The 19,371-nt window shown below is 38.7% G+C and overlaps 1 long non-coding RNA gene across 1 annotated transcript in view; it reads right to left on the bottom strand.

The window, feature by feature from the left end:
• Positions 1-2,579: 2,579 nt before the first annotated feature.
• LOC105481911 (uncharacterized) overlaps positions 2,580-19,371 on the bottom strand; it is a 199,198-nt gene continuing 182,406 nt past the window's right edge. Inside the window, exon 7 of the long non-coding RNA XR_011625371.1 lies at positions 2,580-2,696. This is a non-coding gene — a long non-coding RNA (uncharacterized lncRNA). The remainder of the gene's footprint in view (positions 2,697-19,371) is intronic.

The following is a 19,371-nucleotide window of genomic DNA, read 5'->3' as shown; positions in this document are numbered from 1 at the left end:
GTTAAAAAGTCAAAAAACAATAGATGCTGGTGAGGCTGCAGAAAAAAAGGAATGCTTATACACTGTTGGTGGGAATGTAAATCAATTCAGTCAGTGTGGAAATCAGTTTGAAGATTTCTCATAGAACTTAAAACAACTACCATTTGACTCAGCAATTCCATTACTGGGTATATAGCCAAAAGAAAATAAATCACTCTACAAAAAAAAAAACCGCATGCACTCATGTATCAGTCAGGGTTCTCTAGAGGGACAGAACTAAACAGGTATGTATAGAGAGAGGCGTTTATTAAGTATTAACTTACTTGATCACAAGATCCTACAATAGGCTGTCTGCAAGCTTGAGGAGCAAGGAGAGCCAGTCAGTCTCAAAACTGAAGAACTTGAAATATGATGTTCGAGGGCAGGAAGCATCCAGCACAGGAGAAAGATGGAGGCTGGGAGGCTAGCCCAGTCTCCCTTCTTCACTTTATTTTTGCCTGCTTTATATTCACTGGCAGCTGATTAGATGGTGGCCACCCAATTAAGGATGGGTCTGCCTTCCCCAGCCCACCGACTCAAATGTTAATCTCCTTTGGCAACACCCTCACAGACATACCCAGGATCAATACTGCATCCTTCAATCCAACCAAATTGACACGCAGTATTAACTATCATAACTCATGTTCATCAGAGTACCACTCACAATAGCAAAGACATGGAATCAACTTAGATGGCCATCAATGGCAGATTGGATAAAGAAAAAATGCAGTACTTATAACAAAATCATGCCCTTTACAGCAACATGAATGCAACTAGGGGTTCTCGCAACTAGTCAGGGTTCTCCTACCAAAAAGGACATTGGTAGTTTGATTGGGATAGCATTGAATCAGTACGTTGCTTTGGGAAGTATGGCCATTTTAATGATACTGATTCTTTCCATCCATTATCCTAAGTGACTTAATGGAGGAACGGAAAAACAAATACTGCATATTCTCACTTATAAGTGGGGGCTAAACATTGGGTAAACATGCGCATAAAGATAGAAACAATAGACACAGGGACTACTGGAAGCAGGAGGGAAGGAGGAGTGCAGGGACTGCAAAACTAAGAAAGTTCTTCTGGCTGGTGGAAAATTATAGAATTAGCAGATAGAAATTTAAATGTGCACAAGGAATAAAGAGTGCTGAAAGTGGTAAATATGTGAGTAAATATAAAGTATATTACTCATTTTAAAATTTACTTAAGTGATAACTGTTTAAAGAAAAATCTATAAATTATGTTTATAACTTGTGTAGAAGTAAAACACTTGATAATAATAGCAAAGGACAGGAGGTAAGAATGAAAATATACTGTTCTTATACTATGAAATGCTAAAATATAGTTTGAAAAGTTAATATTACATTACAATAAGTTAAACATGTATATTGTAACCCTATAGAAACTACTAAAAATAAAACAAGTAAGTGTATCTAATAGACCAACAGTTACTATAAAATAAAGTACTAGAATGTACTGAATCCAAGAGAAAGCAGGATAATATGGGGGAAAGGAGATAATGTTAGACAAATCTGAAGTTACTGGCAAGATCAAAACTTTATCCCCACTATTTTGATCATGCAATTAAATGTAAATGGTCTAAACACCCCAATTTAAAAAGCAGATTGTCAGGCTATAGCAAAGCAGGACCAACCAACTACATGCTTCTACAGGAAAAAAAAAAAAAAAATGAGCACACACATTTTAAAAATAAGCAAATAATAAGGTCTAATCATATTAAACAATCACCTCCAGAAACCCTAAATCCAATGAAAGAACTTCATCCTTAATATTCTGTTCCTCTAAAACCACCCATGATACCAAAATCTGTATTAGTCAGATTTCTCTAGAGAGGGTTACCTAGTTCTCTAGCTCTCTAGTCAGGGTTCTCATAATTAGCCAATGTAAAGTGAATTTGAACATTCACTTTACAAACAAAGATGTACAACTGGCCAGTAAGTCATGAAAATATACTCAACATCATTAGTCACCAGGAAAATGTCAATTAAAACAATGAAATAGCAGTACACACTCATTTTAAAAGACTGACGATACGAATTGATAGAACTAAAATTCTGATACATTGCTAAGTAGAATGTAAAATAGTATAACCACTGTAGAAAACAGTTTCTTAATAATGTTGAAAATATACAAACCATATGACCTAGCAATTTCATTCTAAATATTTCCCCAAGAAAAATGAAAATCTATTCCCATAAAAATACCTTAGCACTAATGTTTGAGGCTGCTTTATTAACAATGGCCTAAAATTAGAAACAACCCAAATTATCATCAGCAGGTAAATAAATTAGCAAACTATGGTATATTCCTATAATGGAATATCACTCCATAAATAAAAAATAAAAATTTATACACTACTGATACCTAAAAAAATATGGAAGAATCTTAAAACACACTTAATGAAAAAGCTATACACTAAAGTTTACATACTGTATTATTTCAGAAAGGCAGCATAATTTATAGCAACAGCTGATTTGCAGTTGCCTAGGGTTGGGTAGGGCGTGAAGATCAAAGCAAAGGAGCATGAGGAAACTTACTGAAGTGATGAAGCTGTTCTATATCTTGATTAGAGTGGTGGTTATAAGGGTACAGTCGATCCCTTTTATTCACAGTTTTCTCTTCTGTAGTTTCAGCTATCTACACCAACTGCTTTCTGAAAACTGTTAAGAATGTATAAGATATTTTGAGAGAGATAAACCATATGATATAGTACATTGTTATAATTGTTCTTTTTTAAGTTATTAGTGTTAACCTCTCACTGTGGCTAATTTATAAATTAAACTTTATCATAGTAAGTATGTATGGGGAAACAAACATAGTATTTATATGGTTTGGTTATATATGCAGTTTCAGGCATACACTGGGGGTCTTGGAACATATTTCCTGTGGGTGAGGGGGGAGTACTGCATACTTTTGTTAAAACTCATCTACTGCACACTTAAATATCTTGGCTGTATGCAAATTATAGTAATAAAGTTGATTTTAAGAGAAAAAAAAGAGATACCATTATTATAGAAATCCATCTGCTTGCTAAGTATACACAGCCTTGGAAAAGTTTTGTTTTACTGTAAGTACCCTCTCATGTAGTATTATGTAAAATAGCCCCAATAATAACCCCTAATTCTTATATTCTCCCCCTACCACTTGTTAGTTCTCCTCATGGTTACACTTTGTACTTTTTGATGAATGCAAAACAGATGGAAGTAATTGCCAAATTCATAAAAAGCTGATATACGTCCTAACCACCACCCACATCAGAGCTTTTTTTTTTTTTTTTTTTTTGAGACACAGTCTTGCTCTGTCACCAGGCTGGAGTGGAGTGCAATGGTGTGATCTCGGTTCACTGCAACCTTCACCTCCCGGGTACAAGAGATGCTCCTGCCGCAGTCTCCCAAGCAGCTGGGATTACAGGCATGCACCACCCCACCCAGCTAATTTTGTATTTTTAGTAGAGACAGGGTTTCACCATGTTGGTTAGGCTGGTCTTGAACTCCCGACCTCAGGTGATCCACCCACTTCAGCCTCCCAAAGTACTGGGATTACAGGCATGGGCCACCGCACCCAGCATAGAGTTGTTAACTGTAGGGATCTCATAATAATAGTAGGATCCAAGAAAGTAATGTAATGTATGATGGGACCCAATATTAGACAATAGAAATAGATTGGGGACCGATATCAAGATAACTTGTCAGAAAATTAAAAAATAACTAACGTGCTGTCCAAAATAATCAAGTTTTTTTTTCAAATGCTAATAAGAAATTTAATATATAAATTATATTTTAAAGCCAGACTTTCAGGAATGATCAGTCCAAAGAAAATGCATATATCTAAAGTAATCAAAAAGATTCCCTATAGATTATATTAAATTATGGATTTACAAGTTATTAATAAAAAATTTGAATATTTAACTAAGAGATTTTGAGAAGGAAATAAAGTCAGGTGACACTAAGAAAAATAAGGCTGGAGTCAACCTAAATTTGTGTTCTTCATAAAAGCAAAATGAGGAATAGAAGAGAGAAAATATGTAGATGAAAAATTAAAAACAAAAAAGAGACATTCCAAGCTGGGCATGGTGGCTCACACCTGTAATTCCAACCGTTTGGAAGGCCAAGGCAGGAGTCACTTGAGGCTAGTTCAAGACCAACCTGGACAACACAGTAGGGCCCTATCTCCACAAAAATTTAAAAAATAAAAAATTAGCTAGACATGATGGCACACAAGGGTAGTTCCACACAATTGGGACACTGAGGCAGGGGGATCACTTGAGCCCAGGGGGTCCAGGCTGCAGTCAGCCATGATGATGTCACTATACTACAGCCTGGGTGACAGAGTGAGACCCTGTCTCAAAAAAAAAAAGAGAGAGAGAGACATTTTTGTCCTGATTTTGAACTTGGTCTAAATGATTTGGACAATCCAGCTCTCTTATCTCATGTCTCTTTTATATCACTGCAGGAAGTATTCATACAAAAAACAATACTAGTAAGTCATCCTTCCAAGTATACCGTGAGTCTAGACTTCAATTTCCCTATGATCTCTGATTCCCTGCTGCTGACAATGGCCATATCCCAAAGTCCTGTTTCATCCACAACAGGAGGGCTTAAGTTGCATTGCTTTGTTTTCAGAAACTGCAGTGCCTTTGTAGAAGCAACTAACACAGAAAAATTAAGTAGAAGTTCAAGGTTATATAAAAAATAGGTGGGTACTCTGGAAAAAAAAATACTGATCCATTAATAACTGAGAACAAAACACTGCAGGTAAAAGAGAAATCTTTGTTAAACACCCCAGGTCAAAAAACTAGCTTCCTTAAAAATAACAGAAAACTACATTTGTGTTTGCTCCTATGTGATCTTTCTTGTACCTAGATCTTATTTACTTTGCACTATGGATCTTTTTGGAATTCACTTATTTGACACAATTATTAAGCCATTTGCTAAACATCTCAATTTTAGGCACTGTACTAAACATAGGCAAGAAAGAAATGAATATGAAATTGTGGTTTCTGTGGCTTTGTGGCTTTTGCCACTGAGAAGCTAGAAATAACCATTGGCAGCCCTGCTTACCTAGTGCAAATTCCACATGCTAGCATTATCGATATGACTTAGGAAAACTGAAATCAGTCTTTTCAGTTTATAAGATTCGCGAGCTGCCAGAATATCCTGTTACACCTTAGGCTGGTGACTGTGAAAGAACACAAAACCCATTGCACATAGGTAGGAATTAGGAATAATTAAGGTATCTTTTCAGACCCTAGCAGGAGACATTGATATGACCTTAAGGATAAATATCCACCAACTCCTGCTGAGACACAAAAAAGCACAATATGTTTCACAATATGTTTTAGGCAAGGCATCAGCACTCAGCTGTTGTTACAGGCACATACTCCTAACTTAGGTATTCAATCTTGTCTGCCTATTAAGCTAAGTTGCAGTTCATTCACAAGGACTCAAATATAGAAGTACGGGGTCCTTCTCAGGCCACATTTAGTTTGCTTTAACAATGGATTCAAAGATTTTCTGATTGACAATTGGTTGAAAAAGTTAAATTATTATCTAAAGACCTGAATCAATAGAAAGGAGTGTCTGGGTTAAGACCATGGGTTGTGGGCTGGGTGCGGTGGCTCATGCCTGTTATCCCAGCACTTTGGGAGGTTGAGGTGGGCAGATCACCTGAGGTCAAGAGTTCGAGATCAGCCTGGCCAACATGGTGAAACCCCATCTCTACTAAAAATACAGAAATTAGCTGGGCATGGTGGCAGACACCTGTAATCCCAGTTATTCGGGAGGGTGAGGCAGGAGAATTGCTTGAACCTGGGAAGCGGAAATTGCAGTGAGCCAAGATCATGCCATTGTACTCCAACCTGGGTGACAAGAGTGCAACTCTGTCTCAAAACAAAGAAAAAAATAGATAAGGGGTTGTAGAGACCAAAGTCCTTATTATATAGATAAAGTCTCACAGGTGGCTGCCCTTAGAAGCAATAGATACCAAAAGTTTCCTATTCAGACCTTTAAAAAGTGTTAGACTCTCAGCTAATCTCTTCAGGATCAGAAAAAGACCTGAGAAGAGGATTCTCTACAGAGTATAAACATCCCCCACAAGAGTGTTTTGTGAGACCATTTCAAAATATGTCAAAGAAATATATTTTGGGGTAAAATACTTAGATTTATTTCAGGGCCTGCTATCTGTCATGTGATGCTATACTAGAGTCAGACTGGAATTTTTTATCTTCTTACTACAAAGAGTCTGTTTTGTCAGTCTAAAGATCTCTGTTTTAATGTTAGTGCTGGTTGGTTGTGTCTGAATGCCAAACGGAGGAGAGTATAATGAGGCATGTCCAGCCCCCTTCCCGTCATTGTCTGAACTACTTTTTCAGATTTCTTGGGAATCCCGTTGGCCAAGAGAGGAGTCCATTCAGTCTATTGGAGGGCTTAGAAATTGATTTTTGGTTTGCAGAAGAATGGAGAGAAGCTGAGTTCCCAGTTAAAGGAGGGGATGGAAGGCATTGGGGAGTGTGTGATAGGAAACACAAAGATAGGCTTCTGGATAAGTTACTACATGTAGCAAGTTAAGGGTAACTACTACTTATGTTGCAGAAAATCAAGAGGGCAAAGGAGACCTCGGGGTATAGCAGGAGAATCTTTTATTGAGTGTACCCCAGCCCAGCAGACTCAATGTCCAAAAAACTGGGCCCAGAACAAAAACAAGGTTTTGCTTATATACGTACTCCTAAGCGGCCCAAATGCAAACTTACAGAGGCAGGACAAAGGCCGTTAATCAAACTAAGACAGGCTTATAACTCAGGTTTAGTATACTCCTTACTATGCAGCCCAGATGGTCGTTATCTGGTTAGTTCAAAGGAGTTTCACAAAGACTCATCTTGCTACCCCTACCATGGCGCCTAGCTGGCTACAAGCTAGACCTGCTCAGGCTGTACTGCTTAGATGAAGAAGCAGGAACCTGCAGTCATTAACTACAGGAAAAACAGAAATTCATACAACTTACAGAGCAAGAAGCAAGGTATAGTTTACATAGCAGAGGGGATGGGATTCTAGGGGAAAGTTTACTCACACTAAAGGAGAGATAGGAAAACTTGTCTCTTCACATCCTTTAGTTGAGGGAGTGTTGGGAGAGTCTTTAGAGGACATTCCTCTGAGCTGTGGCCCTTAGATAACGTTATCGAAACTTTGCCTGTTACTGCCTTTGAAATGAGTCAGCTAATAGAGGCAGCTTGTTTTTTTTTTTTCTTCTTTGATTTCTATTTTCTTTCTTTCTTTAATTTTTTTCCCTTTTTTCCCTCCTCACTTATTAAATATTTATGACACTGTTAGAAATGCAAAGTTCTTGTTCCTCGGTGCCGTGAAGAAATAGCACTTGAACGTAAATTTAATTCTCTCAGCAAGGCAATTTTTACTTCTATAGAAGGGTGTGACTCACGAATGGAGAAATGGTGAGTGAAAGCACACCTGGACAGGGGAGGGGAAGGTGTTCTTTTTTTTTTTTTTAAACGAAATTGTAAATTTTATTGTTTTAACGTGTATGCATGTTTAGTGACGTTTACATTTTGAAATAAAATTTATGATTCATTATTTCATTTCCTGGAGATAGTTTCTTTGAAGAGTATGTATTGCAGAGGCTCTGGGAGGGGAAGGGAACTGAAATGGACACACTCAAGCAGTCACAATTGACTGAGGGACTGAAGCTTGCCTGGAACTTGGCAGGTCCTATTTTGGAAGGAAGGCTTTGCAGAAGAGCTCTTGCAGAGCGTGGGTGCTCTTCTGGTTTGAGGGGAAGGAGTTCTTATTCCTGATGCAGGTAGCCCCTGCTGCTGTGTTGTTCCCCTATTGGCTAGGGCTGGACCGCACAGTCTAAGCTAATTCCGATTGGCTATTTCAAAGAGGGCAGGGGTATGAGCCAGAGTGGTGGGGTGAGTAGTTTGGAGGGAAGGATGGTTAGGAACAGGTAACTAGAGATGATTTAGATCAGAGCAGGTGACTAGGAGTGACTTAGGTCAAAGCAGGTGACTGGGATGAGTCAGGACGGGGCAGGTGACCAGGGGTGACTTAGGTCAAAGCAGGTGACCAGGATGAGTCAGGACAGAGCAGGTAACCAGGGAACAGATGTGAACTACTGATTAGGACTGGCGGGAAAGTTGTTTACTGAAACTAGAAGCAAGGGAGGTGAGAGAACCAGGAAGTTAAACTTTAAAATGGAGAATCAAAGAATAAGAGAGCTGAACGTACTGATACATTGATTCTTTGAAGAGAAACTGGGAGTTCATTATATTTAACTGTCACGCGCATCCATGTGAAGGGACCACCAAACAGGCTTTGTGTGGGCAATAAAGCTTTTTAATCAACTGGGTGCAGGCGGGCTGAGTCCAAAAAGAGAGTCAGCAAAGGGTGGTGGGATTATCCTTAGTTCTTATAGGTTTTGGGATAGGAGGTGGAGTTAGGAGCAATTTTTCGTGGGCAAGGGGTGGATCTTACAAAGTACATTCTCAAGAGCAGAAAGAATATTACAAAATACCTGATCTTATAAAGTACATTCTCAAGAGCAGAGAGAATATTACAAAGTACCTTCTTAAGGGCGTGGGAGGATATTACATAATACTTTCTCAAGGGTGGGGAGGGTGTATCATGTAAAGTACATTCACAAGGGCAGGAATATCACAAAGTACATTATCACATGATCACAAGGGCGGGTAGGGTGTATTGTCACAAAGTCAGTTGATCAGTTAGGGTGCGGCAGGAACAAATCACAATGGTGGAATGTCATCAGTTAATGCAGAAACTGGCTATTCTCACTTCTTTGGTGGATCTTCAGTTGCTTCAGGCTGTTTAGATGTATACATGCAGGTCACAGGGGATATGATGGCTTAGCTTGGGCTCAGAGGCCTGACATTAACAACACTGCGCTTGCTGAGCATTATATACTCAATAAATCTCCTGAGGAAGGCACTATTAATTATTACTATTGTCAAAGAAACAAAGCTTGTATCATGTTTGGATTTGAATCCACTGGAAGTACTTTATGTTGTTATTGCTATTGCTTGCTGAAGGCCCTCAGGGAAACTCAGGTTGGAGCCCATTCTGCTTACCCAAGGCTGGTAAGTTCACTTACAGCTCGAAGGAAAAATGTCATTTCCTAAACCAAATTTATTTGATAAATTTAAATGAAAATATAAGGCTTGCCAGTGCTTGCCTATGAAGGTTAAGTTCCAGAAAAATTAAACAGGAAATTTTAAATGTCTTAAGAAGAATTTGTCTTGTCTTCTTAAGAAAGAAGCATCTACATTCCTTCTCAGGGTTATATCAAGAGACAGAGTCCATATATATTTAAAGTTAAGTACGGCTTTTTGCCCCACATGTCTGTTCCTACAGAAGTAATCGTTTTTGATTGTGTACCCCTATGATATTTGAAATACCTATTTGGTCTGTATCCCTGTTTCCTGTTATACAATTTTAAAAATCCTTGGAATCTCCAAAGTGCTATCTTTTTGCATACTAATGTTGGCTGATAGCTTCAGGATGGGGATGATCACCTGAAACAAAGGCATAATTAAAGGGTTGGGACTTTCAGCCCCAACCCCCAGACTCCTGAGAAAGGTAGGGACTGAAGGTCAAGTTGATCAGCAATGGCCAATGGTTTAACTATTTAGACCTACTTAGTGAAGTCTCTAAAAAAACCCAAGAGGACACAGTTCAGAAAGCTTCTGGATAGGTGAACATATGGAGGTTTCTGGAGGAGGGTATGCCCAGGAAGGACATGGAAGCTCTGTGCCCCTTTCCCCATACCTCATCCTATGAGTCTCTTCATCTGTATCCTTTGTAATATCCTTGACAATAAATGATAAACCTAAGTGTTCCCTGATTTTTGTGAGCCAATCCAGTAAATTAATTGAAACCACAAAGAGGGTCACAGAAACCCCAAATTGAAGACCATCAATCAGAAGTTCCAGGCCAGGCATGCTGGCTGACACCTGTAATACTAGCGCTTTGGGAGGCCAAGGCAGGTGGATTGCCTGAGCACAGGAGTTCAAGACCAGTATGGGCAACAAGGTGAAACCTTATCTCAACTAAAATACAAAAAATCAGCCAGCTGTGGCAGCATGCACCTGTAGTCCCAGCTACTCGGAGGCTGAGGCAGGAGAATTGTTGAACCCAGGAGGTGAGGTTACAGCGAGCCATGATTGTGCCACTGCACTCCAGCCTGGGTGACAGAGTGAGACTCTGTCTCTTAAAAAAAAAAAAAGAAAAAGAAGTTCCAGAGACCTGGACTTGTGACTGGTGTCTAAAGGGTAATCCTGGGGACTCAACCCTCAACCTGTAGGATATGACACTATTTCCATGTAGATAGCATTAAAACTGACTTGGAGGACACCCAGTTAGTGTCTGTTGTAGAATTAGTTACTAGCTTGGTGGTGGGGAAAAAAATCCACATATTTGGTCACAAAAGTCTTCTTCCGTGTTGATGATTATTGTTATGGTGGTGTGACAGGAGAAGAAAAGCAAGGATTAAGAGTTTTTCTGAAACTACCTGTGATCACAGAATATAAATTTTTTTACACCCCTTGTTCTACCCCTTGTGGAATGGGGAGCACAGGTAAGCATGTGCAGGAGTGAGGGCAAGCACTTTTGGGCTCTGGCAGGGGCAAAACTCCGTGCATGCTCTGCAGCAGCATCTAGTGGGTTGCCCACGACCCCTGAAGCCCCAGAAGGAGTGTTACAGTGCCCATTTAGCTTTTCTGTCTACGGACAGCTTAAGTGGTAACAGCTTGGTGGAGGGTTAGTGTGACAGCCTTTTGCACCTGCACTCGTGGCACCCAAGTTCTTGTGCAGTGTCCAGGAGGAATGAGGTCGTGTGAATAAACTGAAGATGGTAAACATGGTGGATTTTATTGCTGATGAAAGTGGCTCTCAGTGGGAAGAACAGAGCAGAAAGGTAATCTTCCTCTGAGTCCAGTCATCCCCGGACTCCTCTCTGAGGCTACGCCAGACTCATCTCTGAAGCTACACTGTCAAGCTGTCCCTCTGAAGTCAAGCTGCTTCTCTCCAATGTCCAACCATAGTTTCTGTCATCCAGCTGCTTCTCCTCTCTCCTGGCTGAGTTCTAGGGTTTTTATAGGGTCATGATGGGGGCAGGGTGGGCTATGGGTGGTATCAGAAAAGACAACATTCAAGCAGGAAAACAGGGATGTATGTTCTCACTTTGGGCCGCAGTATTAGGCTTTTCAGCTTGAGCATAGGGCCCTTGGCCAGGACCAGCTCTCTTGTGCCCAGAATTTCCCTGCCTCCTGTCCCTATCATTATCTCATCATCAGCACATTATTTGTATTTCCAAAATTATTTCCTCCTAAACCTTATTCGTTAGCATTATTTGTGAAATGTGGTTTCTTTTCTTTTTAGCCACACTGAATCAAGTTCTGTTTCATAAATTCTATTTTTTTCAGCACATTACATATGAAAAAATTGAAGCACAGAGAAGATGAATACACCAAAATTCACACATATCTCAACTACCAGGTTAGAACTGCAACCCAAATCTGAGTCCCAAGTGATTCCCTGTCCCATTATATGACTCTACCTCCCTCAAGTGCTGGTAGAACGGCTGAAGCAATGGGAAGTTTAATGTGAGAAAGAAGTGCAAAAGGAAGCCAGCAGGCTGGATATGTTTCTACATGGGAGCTGGCTGTTCAATTCCAAGCTTTGGAACACAGTATATGCTAAAGACTCCTAGTTTGTTTCTGTATCTAGAAGGTACATGAAAAGTTTCAGCAGCTATGCAAAAATATCTGGCATGAGAAAGCTGTGCCACTAAGACTCACCTGAATAATGCAAGCCTATTAACAGTATAGTCAGGGCACATCTGGCAAGGTGAGGAAATGATCAAGAATAAATGTATGAGCGTCCATCAGAGGCAGCATTGTGTAGTTGTTAGGAAAGCACATCTTGATATCAAACTACCTGGGTAAGAATTCAATGTTCACATCATTGTATTCTTGTGACCCTGAGAAAATTATCTAATATCTCTCTGCTTCAAATTATTTACAAGTAAAATAATAAGAATAGTATCTACCTCACTTTGTGTGAGGATAAGTTAATACATCTAAATTGTTTATAAACCTGCTTACTATTTAGCAAGCCCTCAATGTGAGTTTTCTTATCATCAATGAGGAAAATGAAGTTGAAAGTAGAGATTCATCTACCTTCCACTCTGCTTTTAACATATTAGACTATCAAGCTTGAGACACTGTAAATGGGTGCATTGAATAATCAATAAAGTAGTTAGCAAATAGAAGTGATTTTAAAAATGCACAGATGCTTTAGCAGGTAAGATAACTATGGAAAGGCAGATGCCCACAACCAACATATTTACTCAAAGCGTGGTAAACCTGACAGGTAATCTACCTAACTTAAAAAAAAAAACAAAAAAGCAAAAAAAACAGGCAAATTCTGAATGTATTTCCATAAAGGATTAGAGTCAGAATGGTTCAATGGTTACACAGGTACTTATGCTGAGCAAACTGAATACTTGGATTCAAGGCAGCAAGATTCATCTAGTGTAGACTGACGGCATTGAGGCCAGTGAGAATCACTCAGACTCATCTAGGATATGCTTAGTTCAATGCACATTTGGTATATTTCCCACCAAGTTTTTATTGGCCTTATTTAGGGTACCACACGCTGAATTTCTTTAGATAATGACACCCAACTGATCCTCAATCTATCTGGTTCCAGTGGTAATCCAACCTCAAAAGGGGGGCAGAAACCCATGCCCTGCTAGTTCTTTAGTTCGAGGTTAAACATGCACCCAGGTTGTTCCAATCAGAACATAGGCAAGGATTTGATCAGAATACTCAGAAAAAGATGCTTTCACTTCTGTGGGATTTTAACCCAGGAAAATGTAGGCTTAAAACTTCTATGTGACAACTTCCTTTTCCCACCCCTGAAGAGTAACAATGAAACCAACAGGGAAAAAGATAAGAAATAAAGAGGAGAATGAAATCCTGATCACATTGTTTGAGCCTATAACCAGGCCACACTTAAAATGAAACTATCCTCTGGATTTTCAAGTTATATAAGCCAATAAATCCCCCATATTTTTAAAATCAGTTAGAGTTAGCATTCTGTCTGGTGCAACAGAAAGAATCCTAGCTGATACACTTAGGAACTGAAAGGGAACACTCAGATGAAGACTGATTTTTGTAGTTGGCAAAAACTGTAATCGAAAAGTCATGGAGTGGCATCAGTAAAATGCCAACTAGAGTTATCCGGCTTTCCCCACCTCAACAAAAAGGGACCAAAACAATAAGAAAAAAATTATATTTTGAGTTGAGTGACTAATGAAGTACCCTAGAGAACAGCAGGGAGTGGTAAAAATCCTGTGGACCACAAACACTTAGGATAGCACCAGAGAGAGGGGTACAAGTTACCCTGCCACTTTACAATGTCTCCCCCACCAGGATAAGCTTGGAGATGGCGGGATTTCTTCTTACAGGTAAAAGAAAAGTTGAACACACCCTGGAGTCCCATTATCATCACAGATGCCAGTGGTCCTTTCTATAGAAGAATCCCCTAGCCCTCACAGGTCCCAAACTCACTTTGGAGAGTTGCTAGAAGTTGGCACAGCTGCATTGCTCTGGAATAGGAACCCACATTGTGAATCCCCCACTCTTGTGATGTAAACTGCTACTACATAGCACCATCTTAACACCAGACCCACTGCTAGAGTGTGTTCTACCCTGGGGGCCAGAAGACATTGCCTTTATCCATTGCCTAGGTCCCAATATCATTCTTTCATGTTCACATGCATGCCTGAAACACCATGACCCTGGGTACTAGGATTATAGGCTGGACAAATGATTAAAACCCCAGTGTTTGAAGCCATATGTCAACTAGCTCCTCTGGGTAATAAGCAGACTTGCACAGCAGGGACACCACCAAACTACCAGCCAGGTTACTGCTCCCACATGTGCCCCCGTCAGGCAGCCAGGCAGTTTATAGTACATGTGAGAGCCTGCGGATGGTTTAACAGTCACTTCAGTAGAGCCCTGCTTTGCCAGAGGGTCCACCACACTAACAATGGCCTGCCACATCTGTGCCCACCCTGATACCCAGTCTGTTAGTAACCCAGTTCTGGGAGAGACTGCCACACTGCTGGCTGGCCAACCATGCCTGCATGTGTCTGGCCCTGCAACCAGCTTGGCACCCGGCAAAAATGTACCCTGGCTATCAGAAACTCCCACAGCTAAGGCACTGAGGCAAACACAAATATCAGCCAATGAGAAATACAGTTGAAGAAACTACACAGAGACCACACTACTGAGTCCACACAGACACAAAGCCAATGCACTATACCCAATTGACACCCAGGATGCTCTACAGATAAAAAAAAAAAAAAAAAAAGAACTTTCCCCCTACAAAATCATTTCATAAAACTGGAAAAAGCAACCTGTTCCACTAGATGTATAGATATCAGTAGATATCATATCAGTAGATACGAGAAACAAACACAAAAATCCAGGAAACATGACACCCCCAAAGGAACACAATAATACATGAGTAGTAAAACCCCCACAAAGGATATTTACAAAATGCCTGAAGAGAAATTCAAAATAATTACCTTCAGGAAACTTAGCAAGATACAAGAGAATACTGACAAACAATTCAATGAAATCAGAAAAGCAATTCATGATCTGAATGAGAAATTCAATAGAAAGAAATAAGAAAAAAAGCAAACAAAAATATTACAGCTGAGGAATTCAAAAAGTGAATTAAAAATACAGTAATACAATTAAGACCTTCAACAACAGACTAGATCAAGCAGAAAAAAGAATTTCTGAACTTGAAGACAGCTCTTTTGAAATAACCCAGTCAGAGGGGAAAAGAAGAAATAAGAATAAAAAAGAATAAAGAAAGCTTATGGGACTTTGGGCACACCATTTAGCGAACATATGTTCACATTACAGGAGTTCCAGGGGAAGAAGAGATGAAAAAAAAGGCACAGAAAACCCATTTAATAAAATAATAGCTTAAAACTTCCTAATCTTGTAATAGATATGAATATCCAGATCTGAGAAACCCAAAAGTCCTCAGTTAGACTCAACCCTTTTCAAGGCACATGATAATTAAACTTTCAAAAATAGAGAATTTCAAATGCTGCAAGACAAAACTGTCAAGTTACATATAAGGGAATCACCATTAGACTATCAGAAGATTTCTCAGCAGAAGACTTATAAGCCAGGAGAGAATGGGATGATACATTCAAATTGTTGAGAGACATAATTGTCAACTACTAATACCGTATTCAGCAAAACCATCCTTCCAAAATAAGAAGAAAATAAAGGCCTTCACAGATAAGCAAAAGCTGAGGGAATTCATCACCACTAGACTGGCCTTACAAGAAATGCTTAAGGGGCCAGGCATGGTGGCTCATGCTTATAATTCGAGGACTTTGGGAGGCCAAAGTGGAAGGATTCCTGAAAACCAGGAGTTCAAGACCAGCTTGGAAAACAGAGTGAGACCCTGTATCTACAAATAATAATAATAATAATAATCTGGTCATAGTGGCATGTGGCTGCAGTTTCAGCTACTCATTAGGCAGAGGTGGAAGGATTGCCTGAGTTCAGGAGGTCAAGTCTGCGATAAGCCATGATCACACACCACTGCACTCCACTGTACACTCCTGGGTGGCACAGTGAGACCCTGTCTCAAAAAGAAAAAAAGAAAAGCAAGAATGAAATGCTTAAGGGAGTTCTACAACTGTAAGTAAAACAACAATTACTATCATGAAAACATATGAAGGTACAAAACTCACCAGTAGAGGAAAATTCATATTCAAACTGAGAATATTCCAGTATTATAAAGATGCTTTATAAATCTTCCTATTTACTAGTATGAAAGGCTAAAGAGACAATATTAAAAAAAATAGCTAGCAGATAAAAATGTAAATTTAAAAATTTTAGGGCAACAAAAATATAAACTGTGGGGCAGAGGAAAAATTCTAAGGTGTTTTCATGCAACCAAAGTCAAGTTGTTATCAGTGTAAATCACCTGTTATAATTACAAGACTATGTTAGTCCATGGTAACTACAAATAAAAAAATTATAACTGATGCACAAATCAGAAAGAGAAAGAAAAAGTGTAGCATCACAGAAAACCTACAAACCAGAGGTAAACAATGGAGAGATAAAATAACAACGGATTTTAAAACAACCAGAAAACAATAAAGTCAGAGAAGTCTTTACCTACCAATATATTTCTAAATGAAACTGAATTAAATTCACCAATTGAAAGATAGAGAGGCCAGGCACAGTGGCTCATGCTTGTAATCCCAGCACTTTGGGAGGCCGAGGTGGGTGGATCACGAGGTCAGGAGGTCTAGATCAGCCTGGCCAACACAGTGAAACCCCATCTCTACTAAAAATACAAAAATTAGCTGGATGTAGTGGCAGGCACCCGTAATCCCAGCTACTCAGGAGGCTAAGCCAGAGAATCATTTGAACCCCAGAGGCAGAGGTTGCAGTGAGCTGAGATCATGCAACTGCACTCCAGCCTGGGCAACACAGCTAGACTCCATCTCAAAAAAAAAAAAAAAAAAAAAAAAAAAGGTAGAGAGTGGCTAAATAATTTTTTTAAATGCCCAACTACACGCTGCCTACAAGAGACTCACTTCATTCTTAAAAACAAACAGTGAAAGTGAAGAGATGGAAAAAAAACATTCCTCATACATGAAAACCAAAACTGAGCAGGAGTGACCGTAACAGATAAAATGAATTTTAACTAAAATACTGTAAAAATAGGCAGAGTCATTTCATAATTACATAAGGATTGATTTAATAAGAGGATATAACAAATGCAAATATATATGCACCCAACACTGGAGCATGCAAATATGTAAAGCAAATATTCTTAGTACTGCAAATGTAAGGCATTATGTTCAGCTTAGTGCCTCAGAACTGTTTTCTCCCTAACTGAAGCATATGCCAGCCCATTTAAATAATGGACAGATCATCCAGACAGAAAATCAACAAAGAAAGATTGGACTTACACTGCACCATAGATCAAAGGGACCTAATAGACATTTACAGAACATTCCGTCCAACAGCTACAGAATACACATTCTTCTCAACTTCACAAGAAATGTCCTCCTATAAAGATCGCATGTTAGGTCACAAAACAACTGTTAACAAATTAAGAAGATAGAGATCATCTCTGATATGATTTGGCTCTGTGTCCAAACCCACATCTCATCTCAAATTGTAATCCCCATGTCAGGGTAGGGGCCTGGTGGACGGTGACTGACTCATGGAAGTGGACTTCCCCCTTGCTGTTCTCATCACAGTGAGTTCTCATGAGATCTGATTGTTTGAATGTATGTGGCACTTCCCCCTTCACACTGTCTCTCTCTCTGCTGCCACCATGTGAAGAAGGCCCCAGCTTCCTCTTCACCTTCTATGATGACTGTAAGTTTCCTGAGGCCTCTCAGTCAGGCTTCTCATTAAGCCTGTGGAACTGTGAGTCAATTAAACTTCTTTTCTTCATAAATTACTCAGTCTCAAGTAGTTCTTTTATAGCAGTGTGAAAATGGACTAACACAATTTCCTCTTTTCTGAGTAAAACCATTTACGTCTGGAAATCAACAAGATAAATTGCAAAAACTTTGCAAATACATTAAAATTGAACAACATGCTCTTTAATAAGCAATGGATCAATAAAGGAATTATAGGAGAAATTTAAAACTTCCTAGAGAAGTGAAATGAAAACACAACATACCAAAACTTACGGGACACAGCAAATTCAGTTGTAAAAAGAAAGTTTATACCAATAAATGCCTACATATAAAAAATTATAATAAAAAAACCTAATGATGTACTTCAAGGAACTAGAAAAACAAGAACAAACTAGACCCAAAATGGTAAAAGGAAATAAACAAGGCAGCTCAGAGAAGACATAAATAAAATAGAGACTTAAAAAATTCAAAAGATCAATGAAATAAAGAGTTGACTTTTTGAAAAGATAAAAAGAATAAATTTTTATCCAGATGAAAAAAAGAAAGAAGGTGCAAAGAAATAAAATCAGAGATGAAAAAGGACACATTAGAACTGATATGACAGAAATACAAAGGATCATAAGATACTGTTATGAAAAACTATACACCAACAAATTTGATAATGTAGAAGAAATGAATTAATTCCCGAACACACACAGCCTACCAAAATTAAATTATGAAGAAATAGAAAATATGCACAGACCAATAACAAGTAAGGAGATTGAATCAGTAACAAAAAGTCACCCTTCGCAGAAAAACCCTGGGCCTGATGTCTTTACTACTAAATTCTTCATAACCTTTAAAGAACTCAGCAATTCTCCTCCAACTATTTCAGAAAACTGAAGAGGAAGAAATTATTCCAAACTCACTTTGTAAGAATAGCATTACCCTGATTCCAAAACCAGACAAAGCCATAACAAAGAAATAAAACTACAGGTGGATATCCTTGATAAAACATACATGCAAAAATTCTCAGCAAGATATTAACAGCCATATTTAATAGCACATTAGAAAGATCATTCATATGATCAAGTGGGATTCATCCCAGGGAGTCAAGGATGGTTCACCATACACAGATCAATAGATGTTATATATTACCTTAACAGAAAGAAAGGCAAAAACCATATGATCATTGCAACAGATGCAGAAAAAGTGTGTGACAAAATTCAACAACCCCAATAACACTTCATGATAAAAACTCTCGCCAAACTGGGTATAGAAGAAATATACCTCAACACAATAAGGGCCATATTTGACAAACCCACAGCCAATACCATACTGAATGTAGAAAAACTGAAAGCTTTAAGATTAGAAACAAAACAAGGATGCCCACATTGCTATTCAACATTGTACTGGAAATCCTAGACAGAGCAATTGGGCAAAAGAAAGAAATAAAAGACGTGCAATTTGGAAAGGAGGAAGTCAAGTGACATTATCTTATATGTAGAAAACCCTAATAACTCCACCAAAAAAAAGCATTAGAACTAATAAAGGAATTCAGAAAAGTTGCAGGAAACAAAATAAACAAAAAAATCAGTGCCATGATAAAAATAAAATATCTGAAAAAGAAGTCAGGAAAACAATTCAATTTACAAGAGCTACAAAAAATAATCTAAATAGGAATAAAGTTAACTAAGAAGGTGAAAGATTTTCACATGAAAAACTACAAAATACTAAAAGAAATTGAAGAAGACATAAATAAATGGAAAAATATCTCATGTTCATGTGTTGGGACAATTAGTATTGTTATAATAACTACATTACCCGAAGCAATCTGCAGATTTAATG

This window comes from Macaca nemestrina, chromosome 7 (assembly GCF_043159975.1).
Source record: "Macaca nemestrina isolate mMacNem1 chromosome 7, mMacNem.hap1, whole genome shotgun sequence".
Taxonomy (NCBI): domain Eukaryota; kingdom Metazoa; phylum Chordata; class Mammalia; order Primates; family Cercopithecidae; genus Macaca; species Macaca nemestrina.
The sequence above is the reverse complement of the archived record's forward strand: the minus strand, read 5'-3'. Positions and strand labels throughout refer to the sequence as shown.